The sequence below is a fragment of the Salmo salar genome, chromosome 01 (assembly GCF_965601325.2).
Source record: "Salmo salar chromosome 01, fSalSal1, whole genome shotgun sequence".
Lineage (NCBI taxonomy): Eukaryota > Metazoa > Chordata > Actinopteri > Salmoniformes > Salmonidae > Salmo > Salmo salar.
In genome coordinates, this window is record NC_138291.1 from 16,664,720 (window position 1) to 16,682,183 (window position 17,464).

The 17,464-nt window shown below is 45.3% G+C and overlaps 1 protein-coding gene across 3 annotated transcripts in view; it reads left to right on the plus strand.

Moving 5' to 3' along the window:
• The window catches only part of LOC106566627 (arf-GAP with SH3 domain, ANK repeat and PH domain-containing protein 2), a 124,163-nt gene that overhangs the window by 31,372 nt on the left and 75,327 nt on the right, over positions 1 to 17,464 (plus strand). The window lies entirely within an intron of this gene.

Consider the following 17,464-nt stretch of genomic DNA (forward strand, 5'->3'; position numbering starts at 1 on the left):
CATCATACCTCTCTCTATGGTCTGGAGGTTGACAAGGGTTAGCGGTTAATGCTATCTTTGGTTAAAGCTGTCAGGGTCTGGGTGACCGAAAGGTCCATCTAATGAAAGGTCAGGGTTCAGAGCCACCTGTGACGATCATTTTAGAAAGTCAAAAAGCTGGTGCATTCGGAAAGTATTCAGACTCCTTAACTTTTTACACATTTTGTTACATTACAGCCTTATTCTAAAATAATGTATAAAAAAAAAATAAAAAAACTATCACATTTACATAAGAATTCAGACCCTTTACTCAGTACTTTGTTGAAGCACCTTTGGCAGTGATTACAGCCTCGAGTCTTCTTGGGTATGATACTACAAGCTTGGCACGCCTGTATTTGGGGAGTTTCTCCAATTCTTCTCTGCAGATCGTTTCAAGCTCTGTCAGGTTGGATGGGGAGCGTCGCTGCACTGCTATTTTCAGGTCTCTCCAGAGATGTTCGTTCAGGTTCAAGTCCGGGCTTTGGCTGGGCCACTCAAGGACATTCAGAGACTTGTTCCGAAGCCACTCCTGGCGTTGTCTTTGTTGTGTGTTAAGGGTCGTTGTCATGTTGGAAGGCAAACCTTCGCCTCAGTCTTTCATCAAGGCTCTCTATACTTTGCTCCGTTCATCTTTGCCTCGATCCTGACTAGTCTCCCTGTCCCTGCCGTTGAAAAACATCCCCACAGCATGATGCTGCCACCACCATGCTTCACCGTAGGGATGGTGCCAGGTTTCTTCCAGACATGACACTTGGCATTCAGGCCAAAGAGTTCAATCTTGGTTTCATCAGACCAGAGAATCTTGTTTCTCGTGGTCTGAGAGACTTTAGGTGCCTTTTGGCAGACTCCAAGCGGGCTGTCATGTGGCTTTTACTGAGGAGTGGCTTCCATCTAGCCACTCTACCATAAAGGCCTGATTGATGGAGTGTTGTAGAGATGGTTGTCCTTTTGGAAGGTTCTCCCATCTCCACAGAGGAACTCTGGAGCTTTGTCAGTGACCATCGGGTTCTTGGTCACCTCCCTGACCAAGGCCCTTCTCCCCCTATTGCTCAGTTTGGCGGGACGGCCAGCTCTAGGAAGAGTCTTGGTGGTTCCAAACTTTTTCCTTTTAAGAATGATGGCGGCCACTGTGTTCTTTGGGACCTTCAATGCTGCAGACATTTTTTGGTACCCTTCCCCAGATCTGTGCCTAGACACAATCCTGGTCGGAGCTCTTCGGACAATTCCTTTGACCTCATGGCTTGGTTTTTGCTCTGACATGCACTGTCAACTGTGGGACCTTATATAGACAGGTGTGTGGACAGGATTTGGAAAGGTAATCAATTTAATTTAGCACACGTGGACTGCAATCAAGTTGTAGAAACATCTCAAGGATGATCAATGGAAACAGGATGCACCTGAGCTCAATTTTGAGTCTCGTAGGAAAGGGTCTGAATATTTATGTAAATACGGCATTTCTGTTTTTTTTTTTATTTAGAATACATTTGCAAAAATGTCAATCTGTCCATTTGAGGGGGGAAAAAAAATATTTATCCAATTTTAGAATAAGGCTGAACCTAACAAAATGTGGAAAAGGTCAAAGTTCAACGGGTCTGAATACTTTCCGAATGTAGCCATATCTAGGAAAACAAAAGTTCCAAAGGCTGGGCCTAATATATTGTATATGAGGTCATAGAATAAGTTTTGTAGTGATGCCTATGTTGATGATGTAAAGAATATTTCCTGGTCTGTGGTGTGTAATGAGGAGCACAGTTACTAATAAGCATGCACCCATTAAGAACATGACTGTGATAACTGTTAAATCCACATGGATTGATGACAAATTGTATGGTTGAGAGGGATGAGACAAAAGGAATGGCCAATAAGTCTGGCTGCACAACCGATTGGCAAACGTACTGCAAATTGAGTCATGCGACTAAACTGAATAAAAAGGACAAACTGTACTATGAAACAAAGATACATTAAATAGAGTGATTGTAAGAAACTTTGCCTGTGTGTCTATGTATGCGGATGACTCACGTCAGCTACTGCGGGGCGCGGGCGACACGTCAGCTACTGCGGGGCGCGGGCGACACGTCAGCTTGCGCGGGCGACACGTCAGCTACTGCGGGGCGCGGGCGACACGTCAGCTACTGCGGGGCGCGGGCGACACGTCAGCTACTGCGGGGCGCGGGCGACACGTCAGCTTGCGCGGGCGACACGTCAGCTACTGCGGGGCGCGGGCGACACGTCAGCTACGGGGGGGGGGGGCGGGCGACACGTCAGCTACGGGGGGGGGGGCGGGCGACACGTCAGCTACGGGGGGGGGGGGCGGGCGACACGTCAGCTACTGGGGGGTGAGTGAAATGACTGCAACACATAAAGATCTGCAGTTAGTTTTAGAATGAGCTGTCTATTTAAACTACTAGCACACAGCTCGGACACCCATGCATACCCCACAAGACATGCCACCAGAGGTCTCTTCACAGTCCCCAAATCCATAACAGACAATGGGAGGCGCACAGTACTACATAGAGCCATGACTACATGGAAGTCTATTCCACATCAAGTAACTGATGCAAGCAGTAGAGTCAGATTCAGAAAACAGATAGAAATACAGCTTATAGAACAGCGGGGACTGGGAAGAGACACACACACACACACACAGGTACAGCCCACACACGCACACACACTCTACACACTATCATTGTAATGGTGGCATTATGCATTCTGTATTGTAGATAAGTAGTGGTGTAATAATGTTGTACTGTTTTTTATATTTTGTTTTATCCACAAGTTCCCTGGGGAGGTTACTGGGGAAATGATTATGGGTGGCACTTGCGGCAGGAAGTAGCGAAGTACTGCGTTTGGCTCGGCGGTGTTTTTGGTTTTAGAAGCTAGCCAACTGGGATTAGCAATAATCAGATATTCACTTGCTAGATGTTTAAATGTTACGGAGCCGGGGACAACATGTCCTGTTCGTGGTTGTACATACAACCAGACAAAACTTAATGATTGGCTTAAATTGGAGGGCTTCGACCATAAACCTAAAACTAAATCAGAATGTTCTTGTCAGAGATGATACAGTTTCCATCGCCTCCCAAATGACGACGAAGCGTAAGGAAATTGGCTCAAACTTAAACTTAAAAAAAGCTCCCAAAAATGGTATGTTTGCTCGTTTCACTTTGTTGATAAGACGCCAACGCAGGATAACCCACACCCAACGCTCTTTCTGGGTTATGAGAGGCCACCAGAGAAGAGACGCCGCCTCAGCAGGAGGGTTGACAGACATGTCACAAGAACAGGTATGTCGACTAGTTGATATTGCGTGTTTGTCTTCAGTTTTTGTTACTAGAATCTGACTACGATAGCTTCTAGTCAGGGTCTGAAATGAATCTCTTCAATTTCTACCAGCCACTTTTTTTAAAAATCCGCCACAATATGGTACATATTGTGGAACCTTAATAACCTCTTAGGTTATTCTTCTATTCATTTATAATAATATTATCTGCCATGGTGGCACGTGACCTGAAATGTTTACCTGCCACAGCCAACATTTACCCTGTATTTGGTAGGTGTTAATTTCATTCCCTGTTCTAGCTAATAGATACAGAATATTTATTTTGAAAATATTAAACCTAGTCTATGTATCCCACTGGGTTTAGAGTGCTTATTTGCAGTAGAGAATACTCTGATAAACGCTATAAGGCACAGGGAGTTTAAAATGTTTTTAAAAGTATCCCTAATTAGTGTATTTGCTTTTCCAGATCCTTAGCAAATAATCTCATGAACTAATCATCTATATTCAAATTCAACTAATCATCACCTGCAGATGAGCCTGGTGTGGTGGAGGTTTCTGAGGAGCCAGGTCCTATTTCAAAGACCTTCCATGATGCCCAAACACAGTGGTCAGACCCAGCAATGGAGGACCACAACTACTCCAAAGGGCCTATCATCACTGTCTGTTGCAGATGTTACATTGAAAGATGATGCAGACTGTCTGCTGTACACAGGGATTCCACTACAGATGTTACATTGAAAGATGATGCAGACTGTCTGCTGTACACAGGGATTCCACTACAGATGTTACATTGAAAGATGATGCAGACTGTCTGCTGTACACAGGGATTCCACTACAGATGTTACATTGAAAGATGATGCAGACTGTCTGCTGTACACAGGGATTCCACTACAGATGTTACATTGACAGATGATGCAGACTGTCTGCTGTAAACAGGGATTCCAATACTTTAATTCAACACTCGTGTGTCTTGCTTCCAAGGTTTTGCCCCCACATCATCAACAATGCCGGTTGTAGACCAAATTCTGTTGACACTAATGAAACTTGGACAGAACTTTGTTATAGCTGATTTAGCAAGACTCTTCAAAAAGTCACCCGGTCAGGTCAGTAAAACATTGAAATTCTGGATAGATGCCATTGCTGTGCACACCAAGGATCTAATTCCATGGCTGCCTCGTGAGATGATAAAGGCTACTATGCCACAAGCTTTTCAGAAGAATTTTTCAAACACAACTTGATATTGATTGTACAGAAAGTGTTTTGCAGAAGGCTAAATATCTGGACTCAAGAACTGAATCTTAAAGTCACTGCTATGCCAGTAATACTGTAAAATATCTAGTAGCAACTGGTCCATCAGGAATGGTTGTGTTCATTACAGAGGCTCATGGTGGGAAATGTAGCAATAGGTTCATAACACAGAACTCAGGGTTTCTCCACCATTTGCGTGCTGGAGATGAGGTGATGGGGGGCCGTGGCTTCACAATTAGGGACTTGCTAGAGGAATGGAATGTACGCTTGGTCTTACCAGCATTTACACGCAAGCAATGCCAGTTGACAAATGAGCAGGTCACTCGCACACGACGCATTGCTAATGTCCGTATCCATGTGGACCGAGCAATAAGGCGTCTTAAGGTGTACAAGATTCTCTCACAAACTGTGCCTATTAGTTTGGTGCCTAAAATTGACAACTCTTGTAGCTCTTGTAAATCTCTTGTAAATCTCAGAGGAGAGCTTATAGACGCAATGTCTAACACAATCAACCTAACTAACAACATGCACTGATCGTTTATTTATTCCAAAAATGTGCATCACTTTATTCCTATTAATGAACTGCAAAACATTGTCAGCATTTGTAACATTATTTTATATTCCAACTGTTAGCTGCATTTGTTTTAAATCATTGTTTTGTCATTGTTTTGTCAGCTCGCACAACTGCCTGTACCAACATGCCTATTTTAACTGCTTCTGTCCTATGAAAAATAAACTGGTGAGAGATCATTACACTGTGTTTGTAGGTATATCTCTTAATGAATTGATTATCTAATATATTAGTATCTTATGTATTTAATATATATTTATTAAAACAGTACTTCATGAAGTAAGTGCATGCTAAAACTAATTGAATTGTGTTTGCTCCACATATTCAATCTTGTGCTCACCCACATTTACTTAAAGAGACCAGGTACTTTGGGCAGAGATGTATCTCCTTGTCAGCCAAATCATCAGCCAACCTAGGTAGCATGTGTAAAAAGTAGAACTTCTGCAGCTGTTGCACATGTGCATCTGTGTCTTTATCAAATGGAATGTCCACTTCTATGTGCTCGCTTGGTGTCCAGACAACCAGCTTGCAGCTCTGTAGGCACATGTGCATCGTGTGTCTTTATCAAATGGAATGTCCACTTCTATGTGCTCGCTTGGTGTCCAGACAACCAGCTTGCAGCTCTGTAGGCCCAGGTATATCATAGTCACTTGTGTCTGAAAGAAGGAATAAGAAAGCACATTGCCACAAAATTCGGATTAGTATGAGTTTACAATACAATGTTCAATACTTGTAATAATAATCTATTTTCTTGAATACATTTTTACCCATCTGAAGGTAGTATCCATCTTTTCCATTGGGGTGAATTAGGTACTGTCCATCATCCAAGCTTTTGATGTCACCATTTGGCTGACTCAGAAATTCTGTCAGATGTGGAACTCTTGAAGGGGCACTTGATCTCAAGGAGCTGTGTTGCATCAAGGATCCCATCTGGGCTGGCTCCCAACCAAGGATGGTCAGGGTGCACCATCAGGCCTCTGTTCTCCACAACATGCCCTCTGCTCTCCAGGAGTGGGATGACATTGACTTCATTTTCTTTGCCATGCTTTGTTGCTGTATTCAAATCAAATCCAATTTTATTGGTCGCATACACATGGTTAGCAGATGTTAATGCGAGTGTAGCGAAATGCTTGTGCTTCTAGTTCTGACCGTGCATTAATATCTAACAAGTCATCTAACAATTACACAACAACTACCTTATACACACAAGTGTAAAGGAATGATTAAGAATATGTACATATAAATATGTGGATGAGCGATGGCCGAACAGCATAGGCAAGATGCAGTAGATGGTATAGAGTACAGTATATACATATGAGATGAGTAATGTAGGGTATGTAAACATTATATAAAGTGGCATTGTTTAAGTGACTAGTGATACATTTATTACATCCAATTATTAATTATTAAAGTGGCTAGAGACTGAGTCTGTATGTTGGCAGCAGCCACTCAATGTTAGTGATGGCTGTTTAACAGTCTGATGGCCTTGAGATAGAAGCTGTTTTTCAGTCTCTCGGTCCCAGCTTTGATGCACCTGTACTGACCTCGCCTTCTGGATGATAGCGGGGTGAACAGGCAGTGGCTCGGGTGGTTGTTGTCCTTGATGATCTTTTTGGCCTTCCTGTGACATCGGGTGGTGTAGGTGTCCTGGAGGGCAGGTAGTTTGCCCCCGGTGATGCGTTGTGTAGACCTCACTACCCTCTGGAGAGCCTTATGGTTGTGGGCGGAGCAGTTGCCGTACCAGGCGGTGATACAGCCCGACAGGATGCTCTCGATTGTGCATCTGTAAAAGTTTGAGTGTTTTTGGTGACAAGCCACATTTCTTCAGGGAGAAGAGGCACTGTTGCGCCTTCTTCGCCATTCTGTCTGTGTGGGTGGACCATTTCAGTTTGTCAGTGATGTGTACGCCGGGAACAAACCTTCTCCACCTACTGTCCCGTCGATGTGGATGGGGGGAGCTCCCTCTGCTGTTTCTTGAAGTCCACGATCATCTCCTTTGTTTTGTTAACGTTGGGTGTGAGGTTATTTTCTTGACACCACACTCCGAGGGCCCTCGCCTCCTCCCTGTAGGCTGTCTCGTTGTTGGTAATCAAGCCTACCACTGTAGTGTCGTCTGCAAACTTGATGATTGAGTTGGAGGTGTGCATGGCCACGCAGTCATGGGTGAACAGGGAGTACAGGAGAGGTCTGAGAACACACCCTTGTGGGGCCCCAGTGTTGAGGATCAGCGGGGTGGAGATGTTGTTTCCTACCCTCACCGCCTGGGGGCGGCCCGTCAAAGTCAGGGACACTGTTACACAGGGCGGGGTCGAGACCCAGGGTCTCGAGCTTAATGACGAGTTTGGAGGGTACTATGGTGTTAAATGCTGAGCTGTGATTGATGAACAGCATTCTTACATAGGTATTCCTCTTGTCCAGATGGGTTAGGGCGGTGTGCAGTGTGGTTGCGATTGCGTCATCTGTGGACCTATTAGGGCGGTAAGCAAATTGGAGTGGGTCTAGGGTGTCAGGTAGGGTGGAGGTGATATGATCCTTGACTAGTCTCTCAAAGCACTTCATGATGACGGTTGCCAGTGAAGGTTGGGTACAAATGCTCATTTACAATTTTTTTGTGGATCTGTGGTGTTTCGTTTGGAGACTCATTTCGCTGTGCTGGCTGTCAGACGCAGCTTCCTAGCATCATGCAGTAGCTGTGAAGCACTTTGGATCTTGGTTTCTTCCATTAATGTAGCTGCTTGTACGGGGGATCATTTGATGTAGGCCTCATAAAACATTGTGCACTTCCGACAGGTTAGTGTTGAGCTGTGTTCAGTGTGTTCGTGTGGGCTGAATCATGTTGGCTTGGCCTGCCTTGCTGCTGATGTCTACATCTGCTCTGTAACTTAGCTGAAGAAGACCAATTGTCTGGAGCCGAAATAGTGGGGCCATTACCGAGGAGTTGATGTGGCTTGTGAGCTCTGCATGGTTCCTTAAAAGTCGGGAGGTTGTGGAATCGTCCTGTGACAACGTTGATGGGTCTGGATATGTGTGGTGGGGTCTGTGGTGTTTAAAATGAATGTTTTGCCTTCCTCAGCCCTACATTTTTCCTCACACCCGAGTTCCACTTCCTTTGCACGTCAGTGCATGTCATTCCTGTTTTGCCTTGCCTGACTGCACTCTCAACCTACATTGAAGAAAATATTTTTAGTTATTATCTAACCCAGTGTTTCCCAAACCTCTCCTGGAGTACCCGTTGTCCTGCACTTTCATGTCATTTTTGGTCATTACTTTACTGACCTTCCACAAAATTGCTGCAGCATGACTACAAGAGCATCCTGGCACTGCAATACATGAGCAACCCACTGTCTGTATGACACCAGTCGTTGATGCGAGTACCCATGCCTTGTGATGAGATGCGTGCAGGCTTTGACTCGGCTCTGTCTGCTTTTAGGTAGACAAGGTCGTCTCCAACATCCTTCAATAACACCCGACCGACTTTGTTACTGTGTAGGTATTGGTACGCCTCCAAACTTTTTAAGTTGCTCATCGCCTTACCATCACAAGCTACAGATTCAACAAAGGAAGTAAATATGCTACCGTACTTGATACACTTCTTCACGTCATCTTCCCAACCATCAATTACGGAGGGTAAAGGTCGGCTGATATTACCCTTTTTGATCTCCGTCAGGTTGTGTTCCCACATTTTTAGTTTGGTAAGCTCTTTATGAATGAATGAAGAAACCTTTTATTTACTTCGAACCGGAAATAATGCCCATAATTCGCAAAAGGCATCATAGGACACGGGGAACTCGTGGATATGTGATGGAAGTGCTTTAATGTGTTTGGACCCCTAACACATGGGGTTCCCTAATAAATGCAAATACACATCTGTTCCCCAAACACTAGAGTGTGGCTGAGAGAACAGGAATGCTGACTGACTGTCAATGCTGGTCACTAGGCTGAATATGCTAGGGTTCCCACTGAGGAGTCAATCCCTGTGTACTGGAGAAGGGCCACTGGTGGACTGGCTTTGGGTGTGGGTGGGTGGGCGGGCATGGAGCTCATCAGCATGTGTACTCTGGCTGGCTGTGACAGTAGGGTGTTTCCAGCACTTTGTGTTTGGGCTGTATGACAGGGTCCTGCTGAGAGTGTACGGATGGTTTCTCTCTCTGTGCTGAGCTGGGCTCTTTTCTGGGGGGGGGGGGTCACTGCTACCTCTGTTCAAGGGGTACAGCTGTCTACTCCAGACCGTCGAGAAACGGCTGTGCCAAGGCACACCCATTGTGTGAGTGCTTGTGAGGGTGTGAGTGGCTCTGGGAGGTTTTTTGAGCCTACCAAACGAATACCTGCGTTTTGTACTGAAGACTGGATTTGAATTTTGCTGGTTGGTTACTAGGCAACATCTGCATAATTTGCTATGGTATCACCATCCGTTAAAGGATATTCATAATGGATAGAATTAATAGTGTTGACTGAATCTTCTCGAAAACAAGTGGCTTAAATTCTTTAAAACCACATTTAGCTTTGAATCACTTTCGGTAAGAGGCCTTTTGGACCTCTTAATAGTTGCAATCTCATGGTTCTCACCCCCTTCCATAGACTTACACAGTAATTATGATAGGTTGGAGAACTTCCGGAGGACGTCCTCCAACCTATCAGAGCTCTTGCAGCATGAACTGACATGCCCACCCAATCAAAGGATCAGAGAATGAATGTAGAACGTAAAGCATAAGCTACAGCTAGCTAGCACTGCAGTGCATAAAATGTGGTGAGTAGAGTGAAAGAGAAAGAAAGACAATAGTCAAACAGTTTTGAACAAATTCATTTCTTCCAAAATGAAGGAGAAGCAAGAGGGAAATAGAGAGATTTTGTCTTTTTTTTTTTCAAGTTTCACTTACTTAGCTAGTAAATGCAGCTAGCTAGTTTAGCTTACTCAAACACCCTGCTCAAACAGAGGGATGCTATGTTAGCTAGCTGGCTATAACTGTCCAACACAACACTGGAACTCTTCCATGTCAAGGTAAGCTTTTGGTTTTACAAATGTATTTCCACCAGTGCCCGGTGTAGGTGCTAAACTGCTTACTGACTCTACATTGTAACGCTATTGCATGATTGTAGCGGGTTTACTAACGCGTTAGTTCTATTAGCTATGTTGACTATGACTTTACTTTAGCTAATATGGTGACAACTATGTAGGCTCTGTATAGTGGTTATGATATGGTTTGTCTTGGAAAGGTTTTTTCACCTGGTCACATACAGCTAATGTGTTGTGCTTCGAAGTCCACAAGCGAAGGGAAAAGGTGAGGAGAGTGCATAGTTGCGAGAAGGAATAAAACGTGACTGCTATGAAAGTGAACTGAGTTTCCACGTTATCAAGGGTTTATTCATTCTGTCGATTCTGTTAAAACGTTTCTTAAAAGTAAGCAAATGGAACCAAACAGGGATAAACATATCTGAATTTGTCCAATAGAATTATCTGAATTTGTCCAATAATTAATTAGATACAAGTGTCAAGAATGCTGTAGAAAAATCTAAGTATTTGTACTGCTCTGGTCATTGATATGAAGAGGGACGTTTTGCAAAGTAAAATGTTCTGAAGTTGTCACTCACGTTAGATTTCAATCCGTCCTTGACATTCCACTACCACTGTTCTTTCACGTTGTTTGTCACTCAATCTTGTCATCTTGAGTCACCTTTCTTGATCTGTAGACAAAGCCATCTTTACTTGATCTATTTTGAACACAACTCACACTGCCTTATGAGCAGCACCTAATGCTGATATTTACCTCAAATTGACAAAACCATCAGTGGACAAAGCAAATCTAGACACCCAGAACTAAATCTAGGACAAAACGACCATTGACATCTTTGAGTTGTACCTCCCTCTCGTATTCATTAATCTACACAGGCCCTTTCTGAATGTACCCTCAGTCAGAACACAGGGTGATTACATAAGAGGAGAACACTTGGTGACTTTCCAGTCTTCCTGAGAATGAATGTTGTGAATTAAGACGCTTTTTCCTTAGTTGAGCTGTGGGATCTTGGATTTTCTGGCCCTTCTTTATAGGAGAGACTTTCTGTGCCAATATAAACAGTGAAAGCTTGTTGCCGGATTGTTAGAATTAGTGGTAAAGTTGATTCCAATGCTAGCTAGCATCATATTTAACGCTTGTGTCAGGCTCTGGATAGAACCTTAGGTATATATCCTAACCTTGACCTTTTTAAGAAAAATGTAAATGTATGAAATGTCAACAACTCAACATTGTTGTCAGTGAGATTGTGTGTTAGTATGGTCCAGTCAGGAGGTCTAAGCGACATTGTGTCTGTTCTGCTTGGTATTATAATGTGGGCTGGAGGCACTGAACTGAACAGTGGCATTCCTGCTGCTGCCAGAGCCCAGCCCAGACTTCCCTTGATGTGGGCAAATCGCTGCATTATTCAGCACAACCTACACATCTCTCCCAGGCTCCCTATCCTACCCACGATCTCAATCAGTTTCCTGGACCTCGCTCTACTGTGGTGAAATATTCATCCCTGACAGTTTCTCTCTCTTCTTTGCTCTGTATCTTTTGAATCTGTGTTGCTGCTCACCCTCCATAGCTTTGACAGATACGACCTTCACATGCCCAGGATTGTAGTGTTATTCCATACACAAATATCATGTCTAGAAGACTCCTGCTACAAACTCCTGCAGTTTGGACATTGTATTATCCTTCAAACTGACAAGTTCCTCCAGCAACACTGACAAGCTATTTTATCTCTCCCTCCCTCCCTCCTTTCTCATATGGAAGTAAAAAGAATGCTTTTGAGAAAATGAGAAGCCAGCTATGTTGTCGAATGGACAAGCATTGTTTCTTCAGAAAGCAGCATCCCATATATTCTGACCTGTTACAGTTGATCTTGGCAACCTCTTTTGCATGTCATAAACAATCAGTCAGTTAGTCAGTCGTAGTGACCATAGAGCAGAGAAGATGATAAAAGCCAAATCAGAACTTACCTCCTTCACCAGGGATGTAGCGACATCCTCCTGGAGGACAGGGGCCCAGCGGAGAGCCCGGTCAGACTGACAGAACTGGAGCAGAGCTTACCCTCGCCACGCCACAGCGCTCCCTGGTGTCACCTATCAGTCTGCCTATCACTGGGCCTGCAGAGCTGTCACCCTATCAGGGTTGGGCTCAATTCGAATTGAAGACAGTCAATTCAGGAAGTGTTTTTAATTTAAAATTCGGACATTTTAAAACTTTTGAAATAAATAGCTACTACTTTTCAGTATTGAGAAGTCATGCCATTTTTTTCGATTATTGAATTGTAATTTTACTTTCTGAATTGACTGCCTTCAATTCAAATTGAACCCTGCACCCAATTACTGGTCTAATGGCCCACAGTCTGAGATAAGAAATACATGCTTTATTAATCCCCAGTTTGATCTGGGTGGCTTATATTCAGACACAGTTGTTGGTCTAACTGATGGTGTTTGCTGTATGCACCGCTGTGCCTCTGGGTAGATCAGATCAGTTTTTCTGGCTAAACCTTGTCATGATGAACCCATAGGCAGCCATCACACCCATGATAATGAGTACACAGCTACTGAGTACATGCATGCATGCACATGTTGTAAAGTATGATGACTATACCATACATTGTACATACTGGAAGCACACACTCGCATAGATAGACATGAAATCATTTGTCATTCCCCTTGCAGTCTCACTTATTTCCATCTCAGTCCACACACACACACCATGCATTTTACTCCTGTCTCACTGAGGTCTCCCTTAATGACAATCCATCTCTCTCCAATGGTTTGTCCTCTGGGTAAACCTTAACAGCCTTGTCTGCGGCGGTCATATCGTTAAAAGGATGTTAAGTCCAGCAGTATTTATTCAGTCTCCATGGAGAATGGCATGTGAAACCTCCAGCAAAGTAAACTTGTGATTAACCGTGTGTGTGTGTGTGTGTGTGCAGGGACAGACACCCCCACCACCCTCTGTGCTGTTAGATAATCCACAGCAGGTGCCTTGGTGTGTCTGCTGCTGTTGTTGCAGAGTTACAGTAATTGTGTGTTGATTGTCAAAGAGCTCTCTATGGGTGAATGTGTCACTCCACCTCTCCTCCCTCCTTTTCAAGATTCCCACTAAACACTGGGCCACCATTTCCTGAGGGCCAGCCTCAGACAGGAACCCAAGTCATTCCATCCATCCACAACAACAGAACACAACCCTCCATGTCCTGCTATCACTGACTATCCCTGACTGATACAGAAAGGGAAAGAGAGGAGACAGTGTGGGAATGCACTGGAGGGTGGCATGTATTGTTCACAGTAACTCACTCTCACACACAGACACACACTGCTCACAATGTCTCACTCACTCACTCACTCACTCACTCACTCACAGTACACTGAGGTGTCTAACTGCCGGGGTTGCTTTACAGTAAATAGGAGACTAGCCTTGGGGTCTTCACCGGGGCCATATGTGTTCTGTGTCAGGGTTGGGGTCTTCACCGGGGCCGTGTGTGTTCTGCGTCAGGGTTGGGGTCTTCACCGGGGCCGTGTGTGTTCTGTCGTCAGGGTTGGGGTCTTCACCGGGGCCGTGTGTGTCTGCGTCAGGGTTGGGGTCTTCACCGGGGCCGTGTGTGTTCTGTGTCAGGGTTGGGGTCTTCACCGGGGCCGTGTGTGTTCTGCGTCAGGGTTGGGGTCTTCACCGGGGCCGTGTGTGTTCTGCGTCAGGGTTGGGGTCTTCACCGGGGCCGTGTGTGTTCTGCGTCAGGGTTGGGGTCTTCACCGGGGCCGTGTGTGTTCTGCGTCAGGGTTGGGGTCTTCACCGGGGCCGTGTGTGTTCTGCGTCAGGGTTGGGGTCTTCACCGGGGCCGTGTGTGTTCTGCGTCAGGGTTGGGGTCTTCACCGGGGCCGTGTGTGTTCTGCGTCAGGGTTGGGGTCTTCACCGGGGCCGTGTGTGTTCTGCGTCAGGGTTGGGGTCTTCACCGGGGCCGTGTGTGTTCTGCGTCAGGGTTGGGGTCTTCACCGGGGCCGTGTGTGTTCTGCGTCAGGGTTGGGGTCTTCACCGGGGCCGTGTGTGTTCTGCGTCAGGGTTGGGGTCTTCACCGGGGCCGTGTGTGTTCTGCGTCAGGGTTGGATAGTCAAGGCACAGAGATGCCCTGAGCTCATGTGCCACTTCAAAACAAAAGCCCTGCTAGGGCCCGCTGGCGACACACGGGCCAGGGCGACCCACAACAAAGCAGCTGTGTTTGATGTCTTAACGGTGTGCGTGTGTTTGAACATTTGTTTTTGGCAGAGTTGCGCAAGGACAGCCTAAACAGCAACCCAACAAGAATTCAACTGTAGGTTCCCTTCAGGTAACTTGACTAGAGCACTGTGGCTTCGCTAAAATAAATGTTGTCTTAGGTGGAAAAAGGTTGAGAAAGAAGCCTTCTTAAGAGATAAAGGACTTCCAACTCACCTGTTATATCTATGCCTGAGCTCGGACGACTCCGGTTACATCCGTGCCTGAGCTCGGACGACTCCGGTTACATCCGTGCCTGAGCTCGGACGACTCCGGTTACATCCGTGCCTGAGCTCGGACGACTCCGGTTACATCCGTGCCTGAGCTTAGGACTCAAAACTCAGTGTTTGGCGTTCATTTTTAGCAATAAGGTTTTTATGATCTGCATGATTTCATCCACCTTGATCTTATTGCACCACTATAAGAGTTGCTTGTAGTTCTTCTATTTCAATATCTTACCCTGTGAACATGTTAAGTTGTGGGTGGGTAGGTGGCAGTGTGTCTGGACAGACGCGGTGCAATAATGAGTTCCGCTTAGTCATTCTCCGGAGGTAGAATCCATCCTCACATTCCTCTACTGTCTCTCTCGCTCTCTGTGTGTGTCCATCCATTTGTCACCCTGTATGAGTGGCCTCTGCCACAGGTGGTGGTTGGTTGGTGGGCGGTATCTCCCTGATCTAACATGACAAGGTGGTCCCCTGACCATTGACACAGAGTGGGCTGAGAGATGGAAGGGGAATGGTGTGCTAATGGGCCACCAGACTCTGTTCACAGTAAAACACACACTCACAATCTCTAACACACGCACACTCCCTGTTCTCTAGGGAAAGTCTCCAGGGTTGTCATGGCAATGCTCCCTGCACCCAACCAGTGCCTCAAGTCCCTCTTCACCTCAATTAGCAGCACTAAATGAAGTGTGGCTCTGAGGTTAGCTGACATCTATCAGGCCTGCTTTACTCCCCTTTCGTAGCTTGAAGTGATGGTGTTGCTGGGTTTGATTTAGGTGAATTTCCTGTTCCTATAGGATACACACTCACACACATGGGTGGCCTTTCTCTCTTGGGTTTGACTCTCCTTTATAAAAGGTTTTATTTCTGGTTAATAGTGTACCTTACTGTGATGTTTTCAAATAAAATGGTAAAAAAGAAACCAAAGTATCTTCTTAGCAAAGAGATTTCTCAAGCAATAATTTTCGCTAGGACTGTCTGACTGGCTCTCCCACCAAACAGCTCTTACACATTCTTTTTATGTTTTACCTTTATTTAACTAGACAAGTCAGTTAAGAACAAATCCTTATTTACAATGACGGCTTACCCCATCCAAACCCTAACCCGGACGACGCTGGGCCAATTGTGCGCCACCCTATGGGACTCTCAATCACGGCCGGTTGGGATACGGCCTGGAATCGAACCAGGGTCTGTTTTAGTGCGCCACTCGGGAGCACTGAAAGGGCATTATCATTATTATCACAATTTCACAGTATTATTCCAACCTCATAGTGTGTAAATATATATAAAACACAGGAAATCACATTTTTGACTGTGCTGGGCCTTTTAATAAAATACCACACCTATATGTATTAGCTTTAGCCTTAGCTTTAGAATCAACCTACTTTTAACATGGCCATTTTTGTATTTTAGCAGCTCTTAATCATAGCAATCAGGAAATGTAGCCTGTAACACTCCCACAGTCTAATGAATGGTAACGTTCATGAGTAATTCCTCTTTAACCTTTTTGTACGAGAGCGTTTGTGTTACTCTGTCTGTACAGTGTAACCACAGTTCCCTGGTCATCCCCTCCCCCTGCCACATGGCCACAGCTCTGGAGGCATTCCAGTGTGACAACACCTCTCTAACTCTCTCTCTTCCTGTCCCATTGTGTTCTTCAATCCCAAAGACAATTTCAGAGAGCAGGGGAAACATTGGAGAGGCGGAATCGGAGTGGATGGAATTCCACACACTGCACTGTGCACTATCCAAGGCCGCTATTTATTATTCTAAATAAATGTTATTGGTCACATGCTTCGTAAGCAACAGGTGTAAAGGAAGAGGGAAATGCTTACTGACGGTCACTTCCCAACAAAGCAGAGAGAAAGAATATAGTGAAATAATAGAAAAGTAATAACACTTAATAATAAATATACAGTCAGTAACGATAACTTGGCTGTATAGACAGGGTACCAGTACTGAGTGCGAGGTAATTGAGGTAGATACACTACATGACCAAATATATATGGCCACCTGCTCATCGAACATCTCATTCCAAAGTCATGGCATTAATATGGAGTTGGTCCTCCCCCTTTGCTGCTATAACAGCCTCCATTCTTCTGGGAAGGCTTTCCACTACTTGATGGAATATTGCTGTGGGGACTTGGCTGTGTGCTTGATTTTATACATGGAAAGAGCAAGTGTTCTTAATGTTGTGTACAGTCAGTGTAGAACTAGGAATAAAGTGACTAGGCAACAGGATAGATAATAAACAGTAGCAGCAACGTTTGTGATAAGTCAAAAAAGTTAGTAGAAAAAGGGTCAATGCAGATAGTCCAGGTAGCTATATGGTTGACTTTTTAACAGTATTATCTCTTGGGGGCCTCCCGAGTGGCGCAGTGGTCTAAGACACTGCATCGCAGTGCTAGCTGTGCCACTAGAGATCCTGGGTTCGAGTCCAGGATCTGTCGCAGCCGGCCGCATCCGGGAGATTCATGGGGCGGCGCACAATTGTCTCAGGGTCGTCCGGGTTAGGGGAGGGTTTGGCCGGCAGGGATGTCCTTGTCCCATCGCACACTAGAGACTCCTGTAGTGGGCCGTAAGCAGTGCATGCTGACACCGTCACCAGGTGTACGGTGTTTCCTCCGACACATTGGTGCGGCTGGCTTCCAGGTTAAGTGGGCATTGTGTCAAGAAGCAGTGCGGCTTGGTTAGGTTGTGTTTCGGAGGACCCACGGCTCTCGACCTTCGCCACTCCCGAGTCCGTACGGGAGTTGCAGCGATGAGACAAGACTAACTACCAATTGGATAGCACGAAATTGTGGAGAAAAATGGGTAAAACATTTCAATAATTTTGTATTATGGCTTCGGGGTAGAAGCT